The sequence below is a fragment of the Podarcis gaigeae genome, assembly GCF_964106915.1.
Source record: "Podarcis gaigeae genome assembly, chromosome: 7".
Lineage (NCBI taxonomy): Eukaryota > Metazoa > Chordata > Lepidosauria > Squamata > Lacertidae > Podarcis > Podarcis gaigeae.
In genome coordinates this window covers 48,246,152-48,262,287 of record NC_139683.1, presented here as the reverse complement: position 1 = coordinate 48,262,287, position 16,136 = coordinate 48,246,152, and positions in this window count along the sequence as shown.

Below are 16,136 nucleotides of genomic sequence, written 5' to 3'. Positions count from 1 at the left end.
TGCTGACCACATTTTTTTTAATAAAATAGATTCCCCCCTTGAATGTAGTCCATACTGACTAGTCATCCAGTTGTCTGCTGGTATATCAGAAGTCTGGCTCTGGGTATTGAGCCCTTTAGAACCTGCATAGCTTTTCCTCTGAGTGTTCAGCAAAGAAATGTGTATAGTGTTGCTAATGATAGACCCTTCAATTCTTTCCCTGAAAAATTGGACAAAACCCTCCAGAGATATCATGAAGAGCCTCTGTGAAGAGTGGAGGATAGAGATGCTGCAAGCAGCGAATGTAAAATGTTTGGAAGAAAGAAAGCTATTGAAAACAAAATGCCAACTAAAAGGCATCAGCCAAGGATACTGTCTGCCTTTCAAATCCTTATCCTTTGTGAGAGAAAAGACAAAAGTTAAAGGCAATGGGGGGAAATTATGCAAAATCACAGAGCTTTTTTTCCTTATAAAAAGCAAGTCCATTTCTGCGTATGATTATACACATAAAAGCTGGAAATAATAACATGGAAGAATATTAAAAATAGAGAGAATGTGGAATCTTTCCCTAGCCAGAAATTCAGAGGCTTGAGGTATAATACGAAAGCAAATTGAGTTGAAAATGGTTTAATGTAAAAATGGAGCAAATTATGCTGCTTACAGTGCAACATACACTGGGAAGACCTGCTGGTAAATTAAGAGGGGCAGGGGGAAGAGACAAAATTGGAAAATATCATGAAAAGAATCAGTTTACATTTGACCCTGAAGTTTTTTTTCTGCTATATTGTGGGATTTGTAGATGCCGGCCAGATTTGTTGTGAAGAAGCAAGAAAGCCATATACTTATTTCACAATCTGTGTTTTTAAGAAACTTATTAAGCTACACTAAAGTTCTCCCTTCAGTATTAATAAAAGGAAATGTTTACACCCAAATGTTCTCCAAATGTTGATGTTGTTATAAATTAAGTCCTACACAGACCAGTAGTGGGTAAAATTATCATGAGTTATCTTGTTCATAATTTCACTTTTCACATCTTATTCTCAAGTTACCTCTTGCAGGATTGTGTCCAACATTGGATAAGCAGAAGGCAGTTTGTGTGCCAGATATCTTCTTCCCCTCCCTTCCTGCTTGCAGCTCCTTCTGCCTCCTCCTCTCAAAGCCTTTCTAGAGAGCTGGAGAGATCTGTCAAAAACATTTTGAGGCTGCAGTGAGGGGATATTAGGTGGAAGGATCTTGTACCAGTGGAGCACACATTGGAAACAACCTAAAGTAAGGATTTTTTCAAGGTATGGTTTTATTGATAGCACTGGCGCCCTTCAGATTGGGTGAGCGAAGCATCATTTTTTATGTGCTGTTTATCAATATTACGTTCAGATGCGAGAAAGGGAAATAGCATATTGATTCCATTTTCAAAAAAACCTGAGATTCTGCTGTGTTCTTAAATTGATGAGAGTTTATTATAATATTTGAAAGTTGGATTGTAGCCTGATCTCAAAAATATACTTTATGGATTCAACTTGAATCAAGAATTTTATTGGGGTTTTGAAGATTGACAATAGTTGCTAAATTGTTGATAGCCTATTTGATCTCTGAAAAAGGGGTCCCACTGTTGATATGGGGTAGCTATGTATCTCCTTTTGTTTCATTTTGCATTTGTCTCTCTCCATGGAATATTGGGAGGCTAGAGATAGTTGAAGTAGGGCTGTGTACACATGTCGTTTTATTCTGGAATCAATGGGAATGGGTTATTTGTTTTTTCTACATAATCCACACACAATCTAGATCAGTGGCATATTTTCTGCCCTTGAAGAGAGTTTCATTCTGAAAATAACAGCTCATTGCAGATTGATTCTGCATTTCCCCACAGTGTGTGCACGATAAAACAGATTCAGAGGTAGGAAGTCACAGTGATGAGAGAGAGAGAGTATCCACACCTGCCCAGTTACACTGTGGGTAGGTGAAAACCAGGGTTTCCCAAACTTAGGCTTCAAGCTGTTTTTGGACTACAGTTCCCATCAACCCTGACCACTGGTCCTGCTAGCTAAGGAAGATGGGAGTTGTAGTCCAATAACAGCTGGGAACCCAAGTTTGGGAAACCCTGGTGTAAACCGTGATTGCAATCACCACTTGCTTCATTCATCTGGGACATGTGCAGGGAGGAAATGGCGTGCATAACCTAGTCAAGGGGAGGTTTTTCAAACGCCTATCAAGCAATCATACTCATCCTTGTGGGCAGCAGGATCTAGAATCAATCTAGATTGAAAGCAGAATGTTGAAGATGAGCATGAATGATTCCGGATTGAGAGAAACTACATTTTTGTGCTACAAATGGGTTAATGTGTATACAGGGGATCCAATCATATAGAACCCATTTGTCACAGTGATGCTTTTAAAAGTCACATCTTTGTAGTGAGATACATCATTTAGGTGCAGTGCAGTGGTCCTATACCAAAATATCCCTCTCCGCACCCAGCAGCCATCAGGAATTGTCAGTTTCTTTACCGATAAGGAAGCCTTTTTCGGCTATGCAATCACCCAAATCTATGCTTCAGCACACATCCTCATAATTGATCAATTTCACTTGCGGTCAAAATCAGAGAGGGAAAGCTCACAAGGCTTATCTTTTTCATTTACTTGATTCTGACTGCAAATATATTTGGCAGAAACACACAAAAACACCCTCAAGCCACAGCACCAGGGCATCACATCCAGCAATATTGTACTGTGGCGTTTCAAGGGAAGGATTGCGTAACGGAAACAAAACTGTTTACACACTATAAACGATTATGTGGGTTTATGGAGATTGCCTCTAGATAAAATCATCTAGATGGTGGTGATCACAGAATCATAGAATTGTAGAGTTGGAAGGGACCCCAAGGGTCATCTGATGAAGATTAAATAATTCTGTTAGTTTACAATTATCCAGTTTGCAGATTTATTGATTTTATTTAGAATCAGCATTTCTATTAGCACGCTCAAGGCAGCTAACAATAAAAGGTAACTGCCACATACAGTGCTCCCTCAGCACTGGGTTCCAACCAGCAAGTGAAGGTCTGTTTCAGCTAGCCTGCCTTTCATGAGCAAAGCCTTTGATCTGAATCTGTATGGAACTTTATGCTTATGTGATCTGGATTTCCTGTTCCTAATCAGCAGAACAATGGTAAAGGCTTCATGCTGACGTGTGTCAGGGCTTACACCAGCCATACCTTTTTTCAGGAAAAGCCATTCTATCCTCCCCCCAAAAAAACTTGCCTCCATCCCCTACTCTTCAGCATTCTGCAGCCATTGAGCATGCTCAGTTCTCATTGAGTTGTTTGGATTTCCCCTTGGGGTTACCCCCCCCCCTACTTCTTCAGGTCTCTGGGTTCCCACATTCCTGCTGTCTCTGCCCTTCTGTGTGTGAATTGAGCTGTTTGGGCAACATTAAGATATGTGCTTGTATAATGAGTTCACTATTCATATATAGGATTTGCCTATATTGATGAGTATTTTACTCTGAACTGCAAAATCTCGCTTAATAAGGCAACAGAGAATAAATATGCACTGGTAACTCTTTCGTCCATTCCACACCCCCCCCAAAGCCTTTATAAAACTTATTCAATGCATGTGACAGAGAACTAAATTTAGCAATACTTTGTGTACAGATACTTAAAAGAAAGGCATAATTACTGTAATACACAATTAGCATAGCTTGTGTAGGTTAAACCATATGCCTTGCATTGTAGAAAATGTGCTTTCAGATTCTAATTAGAACTAAAAATTAACACTGTGCTTTCACCTTAACTCAGATGGATTGTCTTATATATTATAATGTTAATGCAGCTGTTTCTTTGTAATTAAAAAAACATCTAGATAGGTTGATTTTTTGTTAACAAAACAAAAAAGGGGGAGAAGAAACTGCCACTGATATCTATTGGTAGTTTCCACAATGAGCCTGTGTCCTTGTTCTATACAATGCAAGTCCAGCCTCTTTGAATAGAATGAGCCCTTCGTTTCTAAGCAGTGATGCACTAGTCACATTGCTTATTGAAAAATATAAGTGGTTCTTCTAGGATTCAAGAGGCAAGGGCACACTTTCATAAATATTTACAATTCATGGTTGGTTGAATGCACCGAGTCTCATTATGGGGTCGTTATATAGCTTAAGAGGGAATCTTATACTTCCTTATCTGGGTGCAAGCCCTGCTGAGTTTAGCATGGGTGTAGCCAGGAATTCTATTAGCTGGGGCAAGCTTCATGTTGGGGAGGGGAGGAGAACCTCACTTAGTTAAGTATTTTTATTGATTTACTTGATTTAGGGGTGGCAGCTGCCACCCTGCCCCCTCCCCTTGGCTACGCCCACGGAGCTTAGTGAGGTTTACTTTTGAGTAGGCACATACAGCATTCCACTGTAAGTCAGCACACACACACACCCTCCTGAATTCTAATGAACCAATTGAAAATGCCCTTTGAGCGACAGCATAATTTGCACATGCTCTGATTAAACATATTTGTAAAGACTACTTACCGGCTGCTGGAGGGAGGTGGTAGTTGTGCTCCAGCGTGGCCGTGAAGGAGCAGGCAGAGGATACCATTTCCTCCTCAACCAGCTGCACTAGGCTGTTAGGGTAAGGTTGCCAGACGGCCCCCTTTCCCAGGGACAGTCCCCGGATTTACAAATCAGTCCCCTGACAAAATCCATCTATTTAGTAGGAAGTTGAAAAGTGTCCCCGGATTCATTGAAAAAAATCTGGTAACCTTATGTTAGGGTTTGCCCAGGATTGTAGCCAATTGCAAGTGAGCTGGGGGGAGTAGCTCTGGTCTGTATAAGCCAACTGTGCTCCATTATGACATCAGTGGAGGATAGATTTGGTCAGGAGAAGGAGTCATGGAAGAGCAGCCAAAGCAGCCAAATGCTGAAAATGGCATCCTCCTCCTCAGTGCCTGAAGAATGTGGTGGAGGTGGTGACAGAGACATGTGTGGGTCTCTGAAGCAGCTAAAGATTAGCAGATGGTAGGCAAACTAAGGCCCGGGAGCCGGATCCAGCCTAATCGCCTTCTAAATCTGGCCCACAGACAGTCTCGGAATCAACGTGTTTTTACATGAGTAGAGTATATCCTTATAGTCCAGCCCCCCACAAGGTCTGAGGGACAGTGGACCAGCCCCTGCTGAAAAAGTTTTCTGACCCCTGGATTAGCAGCTGGCACTTTTCAAGTGGTCAAAATACTTGGTAGTGGCAGAAGTGAAAGTCAAAGGCTGTGAGTCTGGGAGCTCCCTCCCCTCTTTTGCCATGGCACTGAACCAAAGGAACTTTTAAGTATATATAAGTGATATATAGATACTTATTAGTGCTGTGAGCCTCTCAGGGGAGACGATGCAGGCAAAAGGGGGCCATGGCAGCTACAGTGGGGGCCAGGAAGTGCCTGAAACCATTGAGGAATACGCTCCTCACTCCCTCCCTACAGGGGAGCACTATGCTGTGAGGGGCATAGGCGCCGACTCCATGGGGCCTGAGGGGGCCCGAGCCCCCTCAAAAATTCGTTTGGGGGGCTCCGCCCCCCCAATAATTTAAGAAAATTATTAGTTATATTATGCTTTGTAAAATCACAAAATTATGTTGGTATTTTTTATTTTCCTTGTTTGACGATAGTTACCTTTTAAAATACATTCAGTAATGAGTTAAAACAAAGCCACTCCCGATCTAGGGGGGGGGTTGCGGGCTCTCGACCCATCAACAATCTCGCGGGGCTGGCGTCAGCCTTGCGAGAAGCGGGGATTCCCCCTAGCTCATTAATATTCACTGCCCATGGCGGCAGCCAATCGGCTACCGCAAAGGGCGGGCCCTCAAAGGTTCACTTAAGGTCGGGGCAGCCCGGGGCTCGCCCCTTTCGTTCCCCCAGCAGCAGCGGTTTGGAGGTCTTGGGCCCCCCAATATTTTTTATAAGTCGGTATGGGCCCCCCCCAATATATTTTATAAGTCGGCGCCCCTTGTGTGGGGGCATTGGGCATGAGTGAGGGTGAGGAGGGAAAATGAACAGGGCAATGCAGCGCACAATGTAGCAACTTGGAGGCCAGGTGATTCGGCACCCTGGCATCGTATTTGAGAACAGCCCTGTTTAGACCTGATAGGATACACTTGTCTCAAACTACCGTAGTTGAAAATGTAACTGCGCCTGTTGAGTGACAGGATAATTTGCACATCTTCTGACTAAGCACATTTGTAACAGGAAGCATCAATTGGCTTCTCAAATGCCAGTCACAGCTTTTCCAAGACCATTGGGTGTTAATAATTTTTATTTCTTTTCTATAAGCAGATACAGGAAGGAGGATTTCACATAAGCACAGAAGTCATGATTTATGTAAAGTGAGCACTTTAGATTTTCAATAAGCACCTATTAAAATGAAACAGAACTGCTTCTCTGTTGTCTCTTGTCAAGGTGCAATCCTATGAACACTTACTTATTTTATATATTGAATTCATTTCTTGCCCTGGGAGACCTGGGTAGCAAACAACAAGTGATAAAACAAAACCAGCTATTTGCGACTATGTGTCATAGAACTCAGTGGGACTCCATCTGCGTAAACATGCTTATGACTGTGCTGTTACAAAGTACTAAGCAAGTTGTCCCATATGCTTAGCTAATTGCTCAAATTGTTATGTATTGAAATGGCTTATTTGCAATTTGTGTTGTTTCCCACAAACTTTATAAAATCTCCTGGCTTTACTTGGCCTTTAGCAAAGAAGCAAGTGCAAATTATAGATTCTATATGTTTGCAGCATATCATTATTATGTACTTACACTCTCACGCTACCTGTATCTAGGCTACAATGCGCTATATTTATTCACAAAGTGTGGGCTTTCTGTGTACTCAAGAATTCATGCCGGGCAAATAAACAGCACAAAATAGTCTTGATGAAGCTTCAAATATGAGTGGATTGTAGTAAACATGTAATAATGACATACTGTGAATTTGTGAGGCTGATTAGTATGTGCTATGTGGGAAAAAGTAGTAAGGAAATATTTATCATATAAAGGCTGTGTTGGGAAAGGAGGATACTCAGTTGTTTCTAGCTGTGCACAACTATAGATGTTTAATTGGAAATAACTCCTATTATGCTCAATGAGGCTTACTCCCCTGTCAATTTGTTTAGGATTATAGTCTTTGATTGATGAGTGGGGAGTCAGGCAGAATTGTGGTCTTAAAGACATCAACTCCTTTCAGCATCGCCAACCATAGATGCTGGTGGGAAACCAGCAAACATGACTTGAGCACAACAATACTTTCCCATTCTTTGGTTTCCAGCAAATGAGGAAAGCTTGTCAAAGTCTATACTTGAACATCAACCATTGGGGTTTGGTTCTCATTGGGCAATGTTAGTCTACTTTTGGCATTTAGCTGCAGGTGTGCATGGTGTAATTTGGCTGCATGATTAGGCAATAAGCATGTATGGCAATGTGGTTAGGAAAGGACTTCAGTTTGTTTTTATACAGGAAATCCTTTGAGCCCTTTTTGTGTTTTGGACTTTCAAAACTAATGACCCTTCCATTTGTTTAAATTAATATGGAAGAAGCAAGTTGTTACTGTGGGCCTCTTAGGCTGATAAAAAGCACCCCACAAACTGAAGAATTTGTATTTTCCTTTAAAATAATTTGTGCTCACATGCATTCTGCACATGCAGTGATTTAGTTGGATACAACCTATAGAATGAGCATGAACCAATCCTTCTGGAAAGCATTAAATTAGCTAAGATAATCATAAGTAGCTTGAGCTGGGCTTATAAGTAAATTCCTGACTAAACAATAGTCATGGGAAAAAATATTTATTTGTCTTCCAAGCCTGCATTATGTGCCAATTTTTCCTCCCCATCAACGGCTTTTTGAACATGGAGAGAACAAGCCATTGTAATTTTGTTTCTTTAAAAATCCTCACTGAAAGGGAGCACTAACATTTCTATCTAGTCAGATTGTGAAACCAAACTTCTGGCAAAATGTGTGGCAGATTTAACACGGAACGCAGGTGTTTGTATTTATATTGCAGAAAGGACAACAGGTTCTGATATTTTTTAAACAATATTTTGATCACACATATTTTCTCAGTGGATGAATCAGATAACGGAGGTGAAACTTAGCTGCCTTAAAAACAAAAAAAGAAAGATTAATGTTTTGCTTTGTTTTATTGTATCCACTCCTCTTATTGCCCTCCACCGTGGCCTGTCAGGAGCATTCGAGTTCTAATCATTCAAGAGATCAACATGCAAACAAAAACCCCAGGGAATAAATAAATAAATAAATAAATAAATAAGCAAGCAAGCATCAGGAATCAAAGGAAATGCGACATGCCTGGTAAGTCTGCTACACTTTAGGTAAGGTGGGTGGAGAGGGGCAATGTTGAAGGCTGTGAGCTGCTTCACACTGGACCTGGCAAGTTTTTAATATGTTCCTACCACATCTTTGGGATGCGGGTGGCTCTGTGGGTTAAACCACAGAGCCTAGGACTTGCCGATCAGCAGGTCGGCAGTTTGAATCCCCATGACGGGGTGAGCTCCCGTTGCTCAGTCCCTGCTCCTACTAACCTAGCAGTTCGAAAGCATGTCAAAGCGCAAGTAGATAAATAGGTACCACTCCAGCGGGAAGGGAAACAGCGTTTCCGTGTGCTGCTCTGGTTCGCCAGAAGCAACTTAGTCATGCTGGCCACATGACCCGGAAGCTGTACACCAGCTCCCTTGGCCAATAAAGCGAGATGAGCACTGCAACCCCAGAGTCGGTCATGACTGGACCTAATGGTCAGGGGTCCCTTTACCTTTACACATTTTTATACCCTCTTTCTTGCATTATTTATTGAACACATTATTTTGGGTCCTATCATCTGGTGCATCTGCTTTGGCCCTTCAGATATTTGAAGATTGCTAGCATATTGCCTCTTAATCCTCGATACAGCTATAAGCTACCCCAGTCTCTGTCTATCTGTCTTGAGATACAATGGAGGAGTACGCCTTGGGGGGGTGGTGAAGTCAAACTCTTTGAAGGTTGCAGCACCTGCCTTACCTGTAGAGACTAATATGGGAAAGACATGTTTTGTTGCAATTAAGGCAGATGAAGGCGTTTGGTTGTGCTGCCGCAGATACATCATGGCATTTCTTCTCTCTGCGCTCCTCCCAGCCATTGTTCTTCCTTTGGTGACTGCTATGGATGCGTGACCTGTCTGTCTCCAGGCACTTCAGTTGTCTGCAAGGGATTCCCAGGTTGGCATTGCCAGCCTTCATGTCATGTCTGCAGACATCTTTGTAACACACAGTTGCTCTGCCACCAGACCTGCTCCCTGAAGCCAGGTCCCTTGGGGATCCTGCCATCTCCCATTCTGTGGACATGGCCAAGCCAACATATGTCACTGAGAGATGTGAATATGCTGGGAATGTGGGCTTTGAGACTCTGTCCTGCCATGTGATGCCCAAAATCTTCCTGAGGCAGCACTTGTGGAGGGTAGTGAGGCATCACTCCTGACGGTTGTAAGTTGCCCAAGAGTCACTTCCATAAAGCAGCGTGTTCAACATGCAAGCTTAATAAACTTGGTAGACTACTCTGCTGAGCAGTGCATGAGATTCCAAGGGTTGTGGCCCCCAGCCAGGACCTCTGTCTCTTCAGGGAGAAATAAGGCAGTGCAGCATCTGCAGTGTCTTTGAAATATAGCTTATTAACAGATATGTACAACCAGTGCCGGATTTACGTATAAGCTAAACAAGCTATAGCTTAGGGCCCCACTCTCTTGGGGCCCCCCAAAAAACTTAAAGGAAAAAAACAACTGGGTGTACATTTCCAAAATATAAGATAAAAAAACAAAATAAAACCTACATACAGCAACAGTGTTTTTTTATGTGCAAATGGCTTTAGATACCTATTAGGTCCATAAATTACCATATAGCATATATTCAACACAAAAAACAGTGACAATTTCTTGTTGACAAAAAACAGCTGGACATATAAAGGGCCCCATTGCCTTCAGCAGCTTAGGGCCTCATCAAATCTAAATCTGGCCCTTCCCTTCCCTGGCACCTGCCATTGAATTCAGAGCCATCCTATATGCCATTTCTCCATTCCTGCTTCTCACCTTCACAGTGACCCATGGAATTCTGCCCCACTCTTTCCCAGCAAACCTTTAGATTTGCTGGTCCCCGCTTGGGGAATAAAGACACGTGGACACAGAATGTAAGGTTAATGGGTAAGGTAAAGGCCACAACTTTATTGATTACAGTGTGTGAGAAGGTATTGGCTTAGGCATTGGACCATGGAACATTAGACTCCACCCACTCGTAGAGGGGTGAGTCTGAGGAGGGGTTAACCACAAGTAGGGAAAGCCTGTTGATGCTAATCCAACTATAGGCTCTCTTCCTGATGTCACCGAGGGTCGTGCCATGGCCCCCCGCCACACGGGCATCAGACAGGATCCACGACCACCGGATTCCTTTAGCGGAATACCCAAAATTGTCGGGGAAGGCGATGGCCACACCTTGCCCCCCGAAACACCAACAACACATTCCAATGCCTAACCGCCAAATACGACGGAAGTTGTGACGGTTGCTACGAGGTAGGCGAAAAAAACCAAGAGGCCGGGCCAATTTAGTCAATTGGAAAAAAAACTCCTACCAGGCCCCCTGGTTAAACAGGGTGACCAACCAGAGGTCCATAGCAAAGTCTCAGGAACAGCTAAGCTAAAGGGAGTGGAGGGTGGGTGACTCAAAGAAAATGTGTGTGCAATGGTGGGGATGGCTGCCGCGGCAGCGTTTGAGCAGCAAGCCACGCCCCCGCTGAGCTTCCCTATTGGGTGCCCAACTGGGGAGGGGCGTGGCACCAGCCCTGGAGTTGAAGCAGGGGGCAGACCACCCCCTGCATGATGCAGGTATCGTCTCCCGCTCACAACCCCTTCCCTCCTGGGAGTAGGAAAGGCTTTCCAAAAGGAGCAAATTTTCCTTTGACATCATGCCCTGTTCCTGTCACCTTGACAACCTGCCAATTTTCCTCTCTGTCCACTTCAGGGCAGGGAGGGGGGGGGGGAGAGAACAGCTATTTTGCATTGCCAAACAACCTTAATGACACAGCACTTGGTTCCCCATTGTTCCTTAATAGCTCTGTGTGGTGTTTGCCCTCCTAGTTGACATCATGCTGGGTCATAAGGAAAGGATTAAATGAGTGTGAAGTGATTGGCCAGTGGGAACCCAAGGGGAGGAGTTAGAGTTAGTGTTGTTAAGTAGTCAGTCAGGTGTTAGAGAAGGGAGAGTGAGCATATGTCTGTGGGCTGGGATAGTTTGATGTGAGAGAGTGAGAGAATCTGTTAAGAGGAGTCAGATAGACAGTTGGGTTAATCAGTTACAAGTTATTAGGAAGGTATAGGCCGGTAAAGAAACTAAGATTAAGAAACTGACAAGAAAAATAAGCTGAAACCATAAACTTGTTAAGGCTTATCAAATAAACCTGTTTATTTGGATTAATGTTAACAACTGTCTGGACTCCATGTGTACCCAAGAGAAATGGGTTAGTGGCAGCGGGGAAGCAATCGCAGTGGTGGCACAGGGATCAATAGACCATCAAACATCCAGGGACGCTGTGTGATCGCCACACTCTGCTTTTTGCTAGCAGTTTAAAACAAGATTTGACTATTCCACGTGTGGTCTGTCCAAGGCAGAATAGAGTGGTACGATTACTTCCCTTGATCTGAACAAAAAAAATTCCTTCCAGTAGCACCTTAAAGACCAACTAAGTTAGTTCTTGGTATGAGCTTTCGTGTGCATGCACACTTCTTCAGATACACGTGTGTATCTGAAGAAGTGTGCATGCACACGAAAGCTCATACCAAGAACTAACTTAGTTGGTCTTTAAGGTGCTACTGGAAGGAATTTTTTTTGTTTTGACTATGGCAGACCAACACGGCTACCTATCTGTAACTTCCCTTGATCTGGACACTATACTTCTGTGGATGTAGCCTAGAATAGCATGCACTTTTTTTGCTGCTGCATCACACTGTTAACTCATGTTAAACTTGTGGTCCACCAAGATCTCTAGATCCTTTTCACATGTACTACTAGTAAGTCAGGTGTCCCCCATCCTATATTTGTGCATCTGGTTCTTTCTTCCTAAGTGCAGAACCTTAAATTTGTCCCTATTGAAATTCATTTTGTTAGCTTCTGCCCAGTTCTCCAATCTGTTAAGGTCATTTTGAATTTTGATTCTGTCTTCTGCAGCATTAGCTACCCCTCAGTTTTGTGTCATTTGCAAATTACAAAAAATTCATAACATTTTAATCAATAGTGTTGATTGCTGGTAACTGAGAATAAAAACCATAGCTTATTAAAGGAAAAGAAATTGTGTTTACTTGATATGCAGGGACAGGAGTGATGATTTACTGCACAGAATCATTCTACCTCCTCTGAATAAGTGTTGACTGGTTCTGGGCATTTTGATTTTGACAAACACACTTCATCTGACAGCAAAGGCACCTAATTTCTGAGGTCCAAAATCACCCCCCAAAATTTCACTGGGGTACCAAAAGCACTCCCCAAAACAGTTGGTGTGATTTTTGTTGTATCTGAGATTGGATGACAGCTTAAACCATCCACGTTGAATGCAGTGCAATTTACCTTTGAGTAAATATGTATTGGATGGCACTGTGAGATGGGCTGAGTACCACACTAGGACACTGAACTGAAACCTCATTGTCTCCCAACTCAATGCAAATTCTCCAGAACTAACATATTTTATTTTTGCAGGCATTCAGGTCGCTGGTGATGGAGAATGGGCAACCTAATCCAGCCAAATGCTAAGGGTTTATCAAAACAACAACTTGCGAGTTGTGGAAATTGCCACATTTCCTGCCAAAAGAGATAGCCAAGCTGTCTTTAAAAAATAATCTGGAACACATCCCTGTAATCAAAAGCTGCCAATCTCTTTTTAAGAGTTTGGAAGCAATTCAGCTGTTGGCTACTATCCAGTGACCATTCTTGAAAAAATGAGAGTCGAACTGGTCAGATCATGTTGTGTCACATTTAATTGCTTAATATAAGCTGATGGCCATTTTATGAACATGTATCCACAGTTTCCTTTTTAAAAAAACCAAAATCTATTTTTATTCATATTTATTGGCTCAGAGAGAAGCTTTGTTCCTAAAGCTAATCAGAATCCAGTGCTTTAAAAAAGGAGAAAAGATGAACAAATTGTCACTCAATTGCCCTGAGCATCCATCAATCACACACTTTAATAGAAATAGTGTCATTGTAATGAAATGTTGTCAACGAATATGTGCCTCTTGCTTTGAAAAAACATGCCTTTGACTTGATAGTTTTTGATAAATGCCTGTGATTTGTCATTTTTTTAATCTTGCAAATGGAGCTCATTGTCTTATGATGAAGCTCTATCCAAATGACATTATCTCTTAATTATTTTTGCAATATATTTTTGCAGGATTTTTTTTTGCGGGGGGAGAGTAAGACTTTATTGTCTAATTTTCATGATTGATGTGCTAATTTTATGAGTATTAGATTAGCAGACAATATATATTTTCCATTAGCATATGTTTTCCAGCTGCCTTGATGCAGGGAACATGGTAAAAGAATGCTTGATTTTAATGTTCAGATTTATTGCTCCCTCTAGCAGTAGCAACGTATCCCCTATGGGGTGTTTTATGCTGTATCATTCCTTCTCCTGCCTATTCCCACTGTGTCTCCAGGCTGGAAAGGACCATTCAGGAGAAAGCTCTAGTGTATCCCTACAGCAAGAGAGAAAGCACTGTGGGGCAGCAAAAGGGTCAATATGGTCAAGCAGGAACAGAGGATGAAGGCAGGTTGGGGTTGGCTGGGGAGGGGAAAAGTGAAGGGGGGGGACAAATAACTGAGCAGGTTCTTATTTGGAAGGCTGCCCTCTTCTTTCCTCTATAGCTGATGCAGCATCAGTGACAGACCTACATTTTGAGGGCCCTGAAGCTTGAACTGTCATGGGGGTCCTTTGCACCCAGCAACGAGGTCTGGGTAACCACGGTTATCTTTTTCATTGGGGTTGTTCCACAACACACCTTTACAATGCCTGTGACTCTCAAACGTTGGGATTGCTGAACTCTACTGAACGAAAAGACAGTGATACCTTGGTTCCCGAAAGGCTTGGCTCCCGAACTAATCGGCTCCCAAACACCGCAAACCCAGAAGTAAGTGTTCCGGTTTGTGAACGCTTTTCAGAAGCCGAACGTCCGGCACTGTTTCCGTGGCTTCCGACTGAGTGCAGGAAGCTCCTGCAGCCAATTGGAAGACATGCCTTGGTTTTCAAACAGTTTTGGGAGTTGAACGGATTAAGTTCGAGAACCAAGGTTCCACTGTAAATCAATTTGAGTCGAGTGACTCAAAATTGGGTCTACTCAGTGCTTTCCCCCCTAAAAATATTTAGGGGTACTCTCATTTTGACTCAAGAAAACCATCAGAAAAAATAAATACAGTGAATGGACAAAAGTACAAAGATTCACAAAATGCTTAGGGGTATGCGTACCCCCAGAAAAAAAGCACTGAGTCTACTAGACCCATTTTTTAAAAGCAATGTGCACTAAAGTCACTTCTGGGGACCCTCTGGGGTTGGGGGTTATGAAGCTTTAGTTTCATTAGTTTCATAGTACACCCACCTCTGTGCCGCATTGCCCATTGACTGATTGATTGTATTGTATTCAAGAAGCTGTGCATCGTACTCCCCCTTTTCATTTCATCCCTACAACACCCTGTGAGATAGGATAGGCTGAGAGACAGTGATTGGCCCAATGAGCTTGATGGCTAAGTGGGGATTTGAACCCTGGTCTCACAGGTCCTAGTCCCTCTCTCCACTAAACCCTTGGATGCACGTGGGGTCAGTAAGGAAAGTTTGCCCCATCTCTAATACTGCCAGTACAATGCAGGGGCCTCTCAAACAGAGAAAACATAAATAGATAGACTCCTCCACCTGCTCCTCCACTCTGCTTCCAGGGAGCCAAGCTGCCTGTGTTCACTGCATCCACAAACGGGAAACTCTTAGTGAATATGATACAGTCACATTTCCTTAGCCCATTCATTTTCATTTTTCCCTGGAGGTGGGCAAGGATTATTCACATGTTATGAGCAAGAAATATTGTGACTTCCGCAAGCCCATCCACCAAGGCTGGGCCAAGCTGCTTGTAAGGTTTTTATTCAAATGAATCACCTCGGTGGAATAATTGTATCTAATTTATGCATATCTAGAATCCAGTACAAATGTCAGCTTAATTTAACTGATAATTATCAGCCCGTCATTATTCTTCTAGAATGTTTCACAAAACATGTGCACATTTCTGAGCCCAACATGATCATTTTGTTGGAAACAAGAAAAAGGAAGAAATGTTCAGCTCCACCCTAACCACACATTGTTTTCTTAACTAGGAAACTGGAGCCATGAGTGGCCAGAAATCAGTTTTTGTTATTGTTACTAATTTTATGTATATATAAAAAAGCTCCCTTCCTCTGCAATAGCTTAGGTGTCTGGAAGCTAACACTCAAAACCAGAGCTGAGCTGAAATTTCTCAGAAGACTGTTTTCTTCCCTCCAGAAAAAGGCCACTTTGTGAAGATTCTCCACAAGGTTTTGTGGTGGCTGGCCATTCCCAATGCTCTATAATGATGCAAGATACAGTCATTGTGGAGGAATCAAAACAGTCACCAGGTATTTTGTTCTGCTGGGACTTGTGGAGCTTACCAGAGCTTCTTCTGGGCAGGGTGAGGAGAGGTGAAGGTGAGGCAGATCAGACCCTTGGGTAGCTCTGGTGGCTGAGCAGTGGAATATGTTGTCTCAGCATAGGACCAAGGTCATCTGAAAGCTTCAGAAGACTGGAAGGACCTGCCCTTCCAGTGTCTACACCCCGCTCAGGGAGCTGCCTGAAATCCTTGAAGGTCCCATAGTTGATTCTAAGGGGATTCTTAGAATGTCAAAGGGGATTCTCAGGCCTATCTTTTCAAGTGCAGTGACCATAGGTGCTGGCTCCAGGGAACTCTTTGGGCCCCCTCAATCTTTTTTTGAGGGGGCTTCCCCCCATTGTTGAGGACGAACGCGGAGCCGGGTGCAAAGACACGTCAGGACTTCATGTGCATGACACCAGGGGATCATGTTGGGCCCCTTCAATGTTCTTCAGAAGGTGGCACCTCTGGC